The following is a 12,139-nucleotide window of genomic DNA, read 5'->3' as shown; positions in this document are numbered from 1 at the left end:
TGCATCTGTTCAATGCACCCATGAACATAAACCACACCATGACAGTAATTCAAGTGGTACACACACAATAATTAGTCTGCAGCTGTGGGTGGAAGCAGGTGCTGCACAGACCATGTGCGTGTGCCAGCTCTCCACTCATTTTGCTCTTTCTTATGCCTCTTTATATATTTTTTTCCCATTCTGTACCCCAGAGTTATTTTCCTGCTGTCAGAGAGAGAAAATGTTCTATAGCTATCTGCTCTGAACGTGAGATTGGGCTTGTCTGCTGGGCAGGACAAGCTGAGCTCAGCCTGAGCCACGAGCATGGCAGAGTGGCTGCTCCAGGTCCATCATTTCTTAATTGGTGGGGCTGGACACATGCAGAGGTGAAGCTGGCTTTTGTGCAGAGGCTGGGAAGTGGCTGTGGGAGGCTAAAAGTGATGGATGGCTGCAGAGCATGAAGGACAGGGCTCAAATCCCCCCAGCAAGGCGCATAGTGCAAGAGTGGCACTGCTTAGGTTTTTTTTTTTTTTTTTCCCTTATTATTATTAGAGGGATTAAGTGGAATTTAATTGGTACTTTAGCCTTGAGCTGCCCTCAGTGTGGGAGCTGCTGAGCAGACAGAGCCAGTGCTGACTGCAAAGCCACTGAACTCCAGCCTCTCACCTTCCGTGTCCTCCCAAAAGCAAACAAACAAACACTCAGCTAATTAACTGCATTGCAACCCTGACTGCAATGAGCAATGCTGCAAGACCCAGGAGAGGGAAGGCAGGAAAAGGAGGAGGATGAAAATGTCAAAGGATCAGAATAATAAACTCCTCCCATGTGCAAGGATGCAAAATCATTCCGGGTTGTAAATTCCTCATTCATCATCACTCAGCCAGCGCTGGCAGGGGGCAGGCTGGCAGGGAGGGTTCCTGCTTGGATTACCCACAGGAGGGCTTTCCTGCACTTTTTTCTATTCCAGCATCTGAGCTATAGAGTTACAAGAAACTATCCTGGGCAAAAGGACTCCAACGTAGCCAGTGGTAGGCAGGTTTGGACTGCTCTCTGGCTTGCTTTTGGACCAGTTCCTGTGGGGTCTTCTCATAGAAATACCTGGTGCAGCTGAAGGAACAAACCTCACTATACTGCAGAGAGCAAAAGTTACGTTTTAGTGACCTGAGCTGCTGCCTGTCACCTGGCTTCAGTGTGAGACCATGGGCTGGGATGTGATGGCTTTGCTAGTGCCATGGAGTCATGGAGCAGTGCAGGGTGAGGGCCACTCGATGGAGCCAAAACATGTCTGGGTCATTTTGCCAGAGCAGCACAGAAAGTTGTTTTTCTCTGAGCTTCCCTTCCGCTGAGTAATTGCTTTGTGTGAGTTTGTCATCTGCTGCTGCACGAAGTGAGACAGGGCGAGCAGCCACTGAAGTGGCTTCTGTTCCTAAATCTGCCATGTGCTGAACTCGATGGCTTGAACTGAGGCCTCAATTGCTCCATCTGTGAAACTGAGATAAGTGCTATGCTCCTCCACAACTTTCCAGGAGATGCAGCCATGAAATGTGTTATATGGGAATTGCTGTTCTTGTTCAGGTACAGATTAGGCTGGGAGTCTGTTAGGTCCCTGGTCCCAGATGCAAACCATCAGAAGACACAGCCAGGTAAAGCTCTCCTTGAGAAATACATATGCATGAGCTTCTTCATATGCTGTTCTGTGCTGTGTCTTTGCAGAATACTTGAAGTCCACCTAGCACAGGGTACATCTCCTGCATATTCAAAGCAGAGCATGCATATGTTCCTTGCTACGTATGGGATGCAGAGAGATGCTAAAGCTATACAGGTTATGCTGAGTTCTCCCATGGTAGAGAAACATCTCAACATGCTCTGCAGGCATGAGATGCCCGGTTAATGTATTACTATGGGAACTTCAACATACCATTTCTCACAGGCATTTGGGTACACCTGCCTAGATTTTCTGGAACCTGGAATTGAAATAATTCCTGAGCCCCCTGCAAGACCAATGTAAGCAATGTCTGAAGCAGGCAGCCCCTGGCTGCTTTTGTAACATTTCTACAATTATGTCATATTTTTTCTGCTGCTGGAGTATGTCAGCTATATAGGTCCAATGAACAAAAGAGGTTTTACAGAGTACCTGATTATTAGAGCTATTATTTTTATTCTCAATTTTGCCATCGTGAAATCAATTTCAAGGTCAGCGGGAGCTGATGAGAAATGCCAACTGCCATTATACCCCTCTGGGCTTATTTTCTCAATGAGACTCGCATGGTACAATATTATTCAAGGAAATACCAAAGGGATGGAGACCAATGATACATTTAAGAGACTCTGTAGGAAATACAGCAGCCTTGTGCTGCCACAGAATTACAGATCAAGAAATGCAAGAGCCCAGTTGCCTGCAGTGTCACACCAGTCCTACTTTAAAGTCCTCTTCAAATTTGCTAGATGTTAATGGAGCTGCAGAGGGTTAAAAGCCAGGGAGACACCGTGCTGAGGAAGACACACAGCCCTGTGAACTGGTCAGAGTGGTTCTGGAGCTCACAGAGTGTCCCACGAGTAAAGTCCTGTCATCGTGAGACTAAATGTGCAGCTGTCTGGGTGATGGCAGCATTATCATGGAATCATAGAATGGCCTGGGTTGAAAAGGACCACAGTGCTCATCCAGTTCCAACCCCCTGCTATGTGCAGGGTCGCCAACCACCAGACCAGGCTGCCCAGAGCCACATCCAGCCTGGCCTTGAATGCCTGCAGGGATGGGGCATCCACAGCCTCCTTGGGCAACCTGTTCAGTGTGTCACCACCCTCTGGGTGAAAAACTTTCTCCTAATATCCAACCCAAACCTCCCCTGTCTCAGTTTAAAACCATTCCCCCTTGTCCTGTCACTACCCACCCTCGTAAACAGCCATTCCCCCTCCTGTTTATGTGTTCCATACAAGTACTGGAAGGCCACAATGAGGTCTCCCAGGAGCCTTCTCTTCTCCAAGCCAAACCAGCCTAGTTCCCTCAACCTTTCCTCATAGGAGAGGTGCTGCAGCCCTCTGATTGTCTTAGTGGCCCTCCTCTGGACCCACTCCAAGAGCTCCATGTCCTACCTGTACTGGGGGTCCCAGGTCTGGACACAGCACTGCAGATGGAGCCTCACAAGAGCTGAGTAGATAGGGATAGTAGATAGATAGTGGATTAGGATGAATAAGGACCACATCTTTTTCAAACATGCAGTTCTTACAGACTGTCTTTGAGTTTCTTGACATCCTCACTATAAGAATATATCATACCCGTTGCTATTTTTGAATTCACTCCAAATGTACTCTGTTGATATTAACTGCAAAGATGCTCCAACAGATGATGTCAAACTAACAAGCATCAAAAGAAGCAGTAAATGCAGACTGTTGGGTCATGTGTGCTTAAAAAGAAGTTCTGCCTCACATTCCCATAAGTGATTCTGAACAGGTCTTCCATCATCAGTGAAGACCTGGAAATCACTGACAGTTCCCTAGGGAGCAATGGAGAAATGGCACTGAGCTGTGAGCAGTCAATAAAACATCAGCTGAAACACAGTACTCGCTGCAGGCCTTGAAGGGTAGGTCTGGGATTTGCACAAATAGAAAAACAATCCCAGATTTACCTCTTGACTGCTTACATCTCCTCTGTGTTGTGTCCAGCAGTTAACCTTCAGGGGACAGACCAGACATAGGTTCAGAATTCACCTGATTTTACCCCACCAGCTGTCACAATAGCCTATTGAGTTAGCAGGGTGTCTGTTGTTTAGATGGCTCACATGGAGGGTGATTTCTTCAGCACGGAGAAGCTTTACCTGGGTTTTATCAAGAGAAGTCAACTGTTGTTGAGTTTGTAAAGAGCTCTGGATAGAGTAAAGCAGTTTTGCCAAGGTAGCAATAATCTTTCTCCCAAACGTTTATTAGCGGGCTATTGCAAATGCCATAGGTGAATTGTGGTGCAGAAGGTCAAGGGACAATTGCTTTCATCTGTCTGATATATACTCTGAGAGCCTATTAGTACATCGTGTTTAGTGTTGTCCTGGCTCAGTTAATTCAGTCCAGCTCTGGCCAAGTGCCAGTATATAAACCTCACTGACATTTTCATTTTCATTTCCAGCAGCCTTTGCTGTCAGCAGACCCTTTGATTGCCTCCCACTCAAGTTTTTAAAACTTTGGAAGAATCTCTTCTTTGTGCAAAATTGATCTTCCTTCACCTCCCTGAGAAACATATTCTGGCAGGAACATTGCTGAAAAAGCTGATGCTACTAACTGCAATGGGACTTTGGCCATTTATTCTGTGTTCCCAGCACCTCCTGCAGACAGAGACCAAACCAACATGGAATGAGAAGTGACCTTGTAGAGGACTTTACCCCTTCTTTGTATATGTCCAAAGTTTGGTCACCCCGAGCTGTAGGAAGAACCCTTGTATGTCTGTGGAAGCTGCTGTAATTGAGAAGAACATCTCATCTCTTACACAAGTGGACCATCAGTCTCCATATCTGTGGCTCGTACCACTGCTAAGTTCTTCTGGAAATACAACTCTCTTCTTTCAGTCCTTCCTCCAATGCAGAACACGTTCATCAACTAGGCTTGGCTCCTACCTTGTCTTTATCTCCTATACAAACACTATGTCCATCCTCATTTTAATAGATCAGAAACCAAGGCACAGAGTGAATTCATCTCCATTAACTTCAGGGATCTGTGATGATGATGTCACTGCTTGAAAGAGATGTCCCCACTCTTTATGCTCTATGGCGAGAGGCAAACATTTCCTGCCTGATTGTCTAACCCATTTTCGCACATTTCCCTTGCACTGTGATGAATTGTGTCTTGTGAGTGCTGGTTTTTCTCCATTAACTATTAAGGGATTCCAGATTGCTTGTTCAGATAGAGATGTCAACACTGAGGGCATATACATTTGGGCAAAATATATCAGTCCAGCATGAGATTTGTCTTCTCACATTCTAGGTGTCCAGAGTGTGGATGTGAATAGCTGAGCCAGGCATCAAGGCTTTTTAATTCCTCAACAGAAACAGCTCATCCTCAGATGTCAGAAACAGTGGATGACTAATCTATCCTTTGGCTATAAAAGGAGTCAATGTGGCTAGCTGAGATGTCAGTACATATTTTACAGATGACTCAGGGTGGGATCTATCTGAAGTGCCTCATGCAGTTGCAGAGCCCACATACCAACATTCAGCAGCAGTTTGTCCAGCTTTGCTCTGCAATATTGATGCTTAAGGGAAGAAACATCATCTGAGGCAGGTTCTTCAAAACGTGATGAATGCTTTTTCCTAAATTCCAGCAACAGTAACACCAAAATCCACCACCTTACTTGACTCTAATGTCCCATCGGAACAATTTTGCAGCTAACAGATCACTCTCTTTGGGCATCTGTATCTGCAGACATGCACATAGCTTCATCAGAAAGAAATAAGCCTCCAATTACACTGCTGGGGCGAGGGGGTACAGACCACTGGTACAGAGGGAGCTGAAGTTGGCTGTTCCCTAAACAGCAATCTCCATCTCGTAAGGAATTTGAAGCAGGCAGTCTGATATCTGTCAAAAAAATGTTTAAAGGTTTAATAAGTTAAATAACTGAATAATTCTAGGCTGTTATGAAAGAGAGTGGCCCGTAGTCACAGTTGAGCATCACTGGTAACCATAATGGGTGATGCAAACATGGTCTCCATTTTCAGATGTTTTTGTTGGCTCGTTTTTCTCTTATTGTGTGTTTTGGTGAGGGTGAATACTAGATCAATGCCCTGGAGAGTTTGTATTACCCTATAGCTTACTCTACTGACAGTCTATAAGAGCTGTTTTGGCTGAAGCCTTGCTAAAAAGTAATAGAAAAGGATTGTACAGGTCTGCCTGCTAAAAACACACAAGCTTTATGAGATACTCTAGAGTGCCATCTGTTGTTTTTCTACCTGTAATTAACTTAGAGAAAGATCTAGGTTGGAAGGCCATTTCGGAGATCCATCTGATCTAACCTCCTGCAGAAAGTAGGACTCAAAGCAGGAGCTACAGACAAGCAAAAGCTCTTGCCATAGGCATTGTCTTGATGAAGATTCTTCTACATGAACCGAAGAGCTATCAATCCGTGTTTCATTTATAACCATGATAAAACTCCCCAAGATTTCAATAACCAATGATAAAATAAACAACATCACTGCTCCAGCAGAGAGAGGGAGGTGATTGCTCCCTGTGCTCCACCCTTGTGAGACCCCATCTGGAGTCCATGGAGCCTCCAGTAAAGCAGGGATGTGGAGCTGTTGGAGCAGGTCCAGAGAAGGGCCACGAAGATTATTAAAGGGCTGGAATACCTCTCCTATGAGTAAAGACTGAGTGAGTTGGACTTGTTTAGCCTAGAAAAGAGAATGCTCTGGGGAGACCTCATTGTGGCCTTCAAGTACTCGAGAGGAGCTTACAAGCAGGACCAACTTTTTACACAGTCTGATAGTGATAGGACAATGGGAATGGCTTTAAACTAAAAGAAGGTAAACTTAGGTTAGATGTTAGGAAGAAATGTTTTACTTGGAGGATGGTGAGGCTTTGGAACAGATTGCCCAGAGAGGTTGAGGATGTCCCATCTCTGGAGGCATCCAATACCAGATTGGATGGGATCCTGGGCAGTGTGATCTAGTGGCTGGCAGTCCTGCTCATGGCAGGGGGATTGGAACCAGTTGATCTTCAAGGTCTCCTCCAACCTAAGCCCTTGTATGATTCTATGAAAACAGGCTGTAATACCTATTTCTCTTTGCTAACCTCCAACAGAGCCCAGGGTAACTAGCTCACAAGCAAGGCCCTGCATTAAGCAACCATTTAATGCTGTGTGTCATGGAAATGGTTTCTTGAAGGATGCTTTAAACTGCCTCAAAGAATTCTGGCTCTGGAGCTGCCAGTAATAACTACAGTGCTTCTAGAGATAAAAAGCACTGGGGCAACACAAAGAAAAATATACAGGTGACAGTCAAGCTGTTCCCCGACCTCCTTTCTGTTCTGCCGTTTGCAAAAGGTGAGAAGACCAAAAATCTTGTTAAACTAGGAGTAACAGCCAGCTGCCCACCCATCTTGATTTCCTCTGTGATTTCTTTGCATCAGTGATTCAGTAACCCTTATTGGCCCTGATGAATTCAAGGTGTGTGACATTCCCCTCACCAGTGCCCAAGCTCCAGGAAGACTATGTAGTTTGTAGTAGTTGAAGTATCTCAATTGTTCCCAAGAAGTTTGCTTTTCCCTTTAACAGTTTTATAAGTCAAGTAAGATTTATATGCAAGAAGGACAGCTATGTGTGTTATGTCTTAACTGAAAGGTTATTTAGCTAGGTTATTTAGTAGAGCCATTCCTTGCCCACCTCATATATCCAGAGGCTCCTTGGAGCATCATCAGGATGGTAACAGGAGGGAGAGGAGAGGTAAGGACAGCTAAATGAGGATCTGAGGATAACTTTAAGGCTTGAGAAGGATGTCCATGAAAGGGCCTGCTTCTGCATTTCATAACCTTATGAAAGACAAAGACTGAGGGTCTGGGGGACCATTGGTCTCCTCCAGGCAGCTGCCTACCTTGCCTACAGTTAGATCAAGCCCTGCCTTAAAGCTGGTGTTTGGGGATGCTGGCGGCTGCAATATCTCACTTGTGCAGACGAACTCTGGCCTGAATCGCTCAGTTCAGATTTACTCCTCTCATGCTATTTATGTAGCTTTCAATTTTCTGCCACAGGTCGGTGGGAAAATTTAGAGCCTCATTTACTCCTGTAATGTAGATTCTCCAATGCAGCGTAAGGTTATCTCTAACTTCTCTGCTGTTATCTGTATAAAGGCGAAAAATCAGATAAAAATCCAGATATTGTAAAGATCTTGTGACATGGAAAACCTTTATAAGAGTGTCTTTAGGAAAAAAAAAGCCTCCGTTTAATACAGGTTTCACATTTATATAAGGATCAGAAAATTGAGATTTCTTTGCAGCAAGCAAATAGATGACTGTGTGGAGATGGATACAAAGGCAGAGATAAGCTGAAAAGAGATAAATTAACTAAAAGCCTGGATCTTGCATGAGCTCTAGAGAAAGTTCTATTGATTGAAATGAAAGAATTCTTTGCAACGTTTGTTTTCACTAAAACTATTCTTGGAATTAATTTTTGGTCAAAATGATGAAAGATTCTCATGTCTGTATAACAAATATTTCAGCTTTTAGGGCTTGAAGATGAGAAGGGATGGCAATATATTCTAAACACCCAGTGGTCCATGGACTCTGTCTTCTCAAGGTATCCAGGATAAGGGTCTGGAGTCTCTCATTCTCTAGCTGAGTGAGCTGGGACTCAGCCTGTTTGTCACTCTAGGATGGATCGACCATTCACTGTTCTTAATGAAACTTTACAAAAGGCTGACTGTTCTGATGCAAAATGAAAACAAATGTGCAAATCTCCAAGAGTTTCACAATTGATCTTTTCCAGCCACGCCAAATTCTTTGAGTTAGTCATTAATCTTTTCCTACTGGTGATTTGCTTCTTGCTTACTTTGGATCTATCTGTCTCCTACCTTCTCCCACACTCTCCAGGGATACATAAGAAGTAGCTCCAAGGCTGTGCTTCTGACCCAACTGTGTTGTTGCTCCTTCTGGATAGGTCCTGCCTGCCTTGTTCCTGGTGGATGCTGAAGGATCTTAGCTTTACCAGATTTGTGCAGACTCATGGCTTTTGCAACCTTGTTCCTGAAGGGCTGCAGATGTGGCTTTCTAAATAAGGAGAGGTCTCCATCCTCAGTTGGACACAATTTTTGGTCTCTATCAGTCCATCCTGCTTCATGAAAGATTCACATGCATGTCTAGTTAAAAACCTGTTCCAAGAGCAAAGAGATTCTTCCATATTTGCCATTACTACATGACCAGACAATATATCCCCCTGGGAATTGAAATGTTCCATGTGTATTTGTGTTACTAATCCAGCTGTAGTCTTTGTCTAATAGGAGGAGAAATACAGTGGACATATCTTAAATTAAATGCATTAGCCCGGCTCCATGGTTACCAAGAAACAGAAGGATGCTGGCACACCCCAGTTATTTCATTCCCAGATGATGAACGGATGTTCAGATTGAGCATCCCATTTTTACGTGGTTGTATTTCTGTACTGCAAGAGCAAGAACCTCTATTTAACCTACACAGACAATAAACAGTCCTGTCTTTTTTCCACACACTGCCCTTTCAGCAAAAGTTGAGATGCATCTTTGCTTATTTAATTAGTTTTCTCTCCCTCTGTTTGGTATTAAACTACATTGCCTTCAGCAGATGATGTTTTATTCTCAGTAGGAAAGAAATAATGGAAAGAAATTATTTCAGATGAAGCAAAAGTTCCCACCTTCTTTGCAGCTGAGCTTCAGAAAAGCAGCAGCACAAGTCAGAAACAGAAGCAAAGGGAGGAATCAGGTTTGGCAACTGTGTTTGCCAACAAGGGGAGAGCAGGGGAACATCAGATCCAATGGGCAGCCAAGGGAGAGGAGAAGAAATCCCACTGCTTCGTCCTCCATCCCTCAGACAAGCAGCAAAAAGCATCCTTGGAGGGAAGCTGCCTGTTCCAGCTAACAGAGCTGCTCACTGCCTCTGTCATCTCTCCCACCTGCTGCTCTTCATCTGATCCTTCTTGCTTTCAGACCCATTTCTTTCACTGTGGTGAGCCATGGTGGGGATTTCATGCCATTCAGCTGTTAATATCTGATTCTGCCTCTAGTGAAGTGAGCACTCATTAAGTTAATTTCAGCAACAATATAAACATCAAAGGACTGAATTAGTCATAATAGCAGTATGTGATGGGTTGGCATCAATGTTTATTTATTGCTCTCGGCCGCTTTCTAGTGTTGTTCCTGTTGAGGACAGAGATGGCACTGGGGGAACTTTTGGTGCTGCCTTTCAACCTGACTTAACAATTCTCTTACATCAATAGTGATTCCACGCATAGAAGAGCAGAGGTTTGCAAGACCTGGCATGAGGGCAGGGACTGACTGCCCCAAAATATGTCAGCTATGGAAAATAATGGACCTGGAGAAGAGTTTTATTTCATTGGGTTCCTTGTATCTCTCTAGGAGACTTAGAGCTATCAGCTGCTTTGTACTCACAGGTTCAGACAAGCTCTGGAAGACCTGGGGTAGTTTCAACACACCAGGAATCTGCTGTTTCTAATGGGAAGCCATGCTGTTTTGTTTTGCTTTCCTTTTCAAACCCATCCAATTGATTTCTATGAGGGTTATCGCAATATTAACAACAGGTTTGGGTCTTTCAGTTCTGTCCCTTTGTGGCGTACTGAAATGTGCACTCCCACCTTCTGGTTTCCTCTTGCTGCTGTTTCATTGCAGCTACAGGACTTCATTATCATTTCACTGAAATGATGGGCATTCTGTCAATGCCTGTTGCTGTTGATGGTGAATGCTGCATAGTCATCACGAGCATTAACAATGCAAGCAATATTATAATATGTAAATGTCACCATAAGGCTTTCCTATGTAAAAAAGTTTGATAAGAAGCAACTGTTTCCATGGGAAATGAGAAATACTGACTTTTCAAAGCTTGTTTTCATCCCAGATTGGAACAAATATTAATTACCCCCGAAAATACTATGGTTTCTGGCTATTCTTGTAGTCTTCCCCTAAATAACAAACCTTTCTGTGCCTTCTCATGCTGCTTTTACTGGATTTCCCATTTGTTCCTGCTGCTATCCACACCTGGGCAACCATTGGTTGTTCAGATTTGCAGCAGCACCATTACTCTCTTCATTTGCACAGCAGGGCATGGGAGGACTCTGCAATTGGCAGGACTCAGTTAATTGATTGTCTCATTTAGCCTTTTGAAGACTGAAACAATTGCACAGAAGCCTGTGGTTCAGTAACGGATGAAGATTTGGAAGCCAATCAAGGTCTTTGCTTGTGTTGGGCATGACATATAGATATAAAAACTGTTGTTTTATCTCCTGTAAATATAATTACCTAGTCAGATGAGTGATTATAGCACTCATAGCCTTTGCTGTGGAATTAAAGCACTTGGAGGGCTATGAAGCATTATACGTGCTCTGGTAAATCAAATCAACCTGAAAATGACATCATGTATTATAATGCCAGGAGCAAGAGCAGGAGGCAGGGACCCTAATTCAGAAAAGATATCAGTGGAACTTATCTGCCCTGTTGTTCTCACTGGTCTTTTCCTTGCTGGTTCCCCTCTTTGGATTTTGGATCATTCTCATTCTTTCCAACTTGGTATTGATTCCAAGGTTAGGTCCTGTGATTTGCACAGGAGAATGGTGACAAAATCACTCTGCTTGAGCATCATACTGCTCCCCTGGTTGCCTTAGTCTGATTAGATGTTAGGGATTTCTGTTCCTCCTGTTTCACATCTGAGAGAAGGCACAACAGGCAAAGAGAGGGAGGGAGAGCACTGCTTTGAGCTGATAAGGTGCTTACCATTAGACTGTGTAACACAAAGGAAGGCGATCACCTGGGACAGGTGGTTCAGGTGGATGAAGGGAGATGTAGCCACATAGTCCAGCCCTCCTTTTGTGCAACCCCTCCTTGTAATGCCAGTGAGGCTGTATCTAGCTCTGAGACTTGGCACCAACATCCAGTTCTTCCTGCACATTCCCCATGCTGCATGCACTTCTGTTCAGGGACTGGGGATAGGAAACAACCAGTATCACCAGTCTCTGCAGTGGAGTGGGGCCCAGCCTGGCTGCTGTCTCTGTTGCAATTGTAAACTCAGTGCTGAAATCAAAAATGCAATTGAAGGGCATGTTAGAGGGGAAAAGATACTATTTATTCCCCTTCTCTCTGTTCTTACAAATGTCTCTTTATATTTTCATTCTCCTTGAATGCATAGCAGCAGTTCTTTCGAGACACTCAAAACATTGCTGGCTGTTCCAGGTATCAGGGCAAGTGCTAATGCCTTACAAATGGAACTGCCTGCTTTCTTTTGCCATCTGTAGGGAATTCCAGGAAGAATGCCTGAGTGGGGGGCTGACAGTGACTAGTGCATGGCTCCTGTTCCCTCTATCAGGTTATTTCCATTTCATGTCTACTGACATTCTAACAAGCCTTTGTAAAATGGTCACGCATTTGCTATAGTCGTATCTCCTGCTCATAGAACACGTGTACAGAACAGCATTTTGTAATCACTGGCTTTA

The 12,139-nt window shown here is 44.1% G+C and overlaps 1 protein-coding gene and 1 long non-coding RNA gene across 7 annotated transcripts in view; one reads left to right on the top strand and one right to left on the bottom strand.

Moving 5' to 3' along the window:
* The window catches only part of ASIC2 (acid sensing ion channel subunit 2), a 413,868-nt gene that overhangs the window by 52,606 nt on the left and 349,123 nt on the right, over positions 1-12,139 (top strand). The gene's annotated exons all lie outside the window — the stretch shown is intronic.
* LOC121107703 overlaps positions 1-12,139 on the bottom strand; it is a 52,661-nt gene that overhangs the window by 12,310 nt on the left and 28,212 nt on the right. Inside the window, exon 7 of one of the 5 annotated variants that reach the window (XR_005842041.2) lies at positions 3,073-5,538. The exons of the other annotated variants lie outside the window; for them this stretch is intronic. This is a non-coding gene — a long non-coding RNA (uncharacterized LOC121107703). The remainder of the gene's footprint in view (positions 1-3,072; positions 5,539-12,139) is intronic. 5 annotated transcript variants of the gene reach the window in all.

This window comes from Gallus gallus, chromosome 27 (assembly GCF_016699485.2).
Source record: "Gallus gallus isolate bGalGal1 chromosome 27, bGalGal1.mat.broiler.GRCg7b, whole genome shotgun sequence".
NCBI lineage: Eukaryota > Metazoa > Chordata > Aves > Galliformes > Phasianidae > Gallus > Gallus gallus.
Note: the sequence above shows the minus strand (reverse complement) of the source record. Positions and strands in the feature narration are given on the sequence as shown.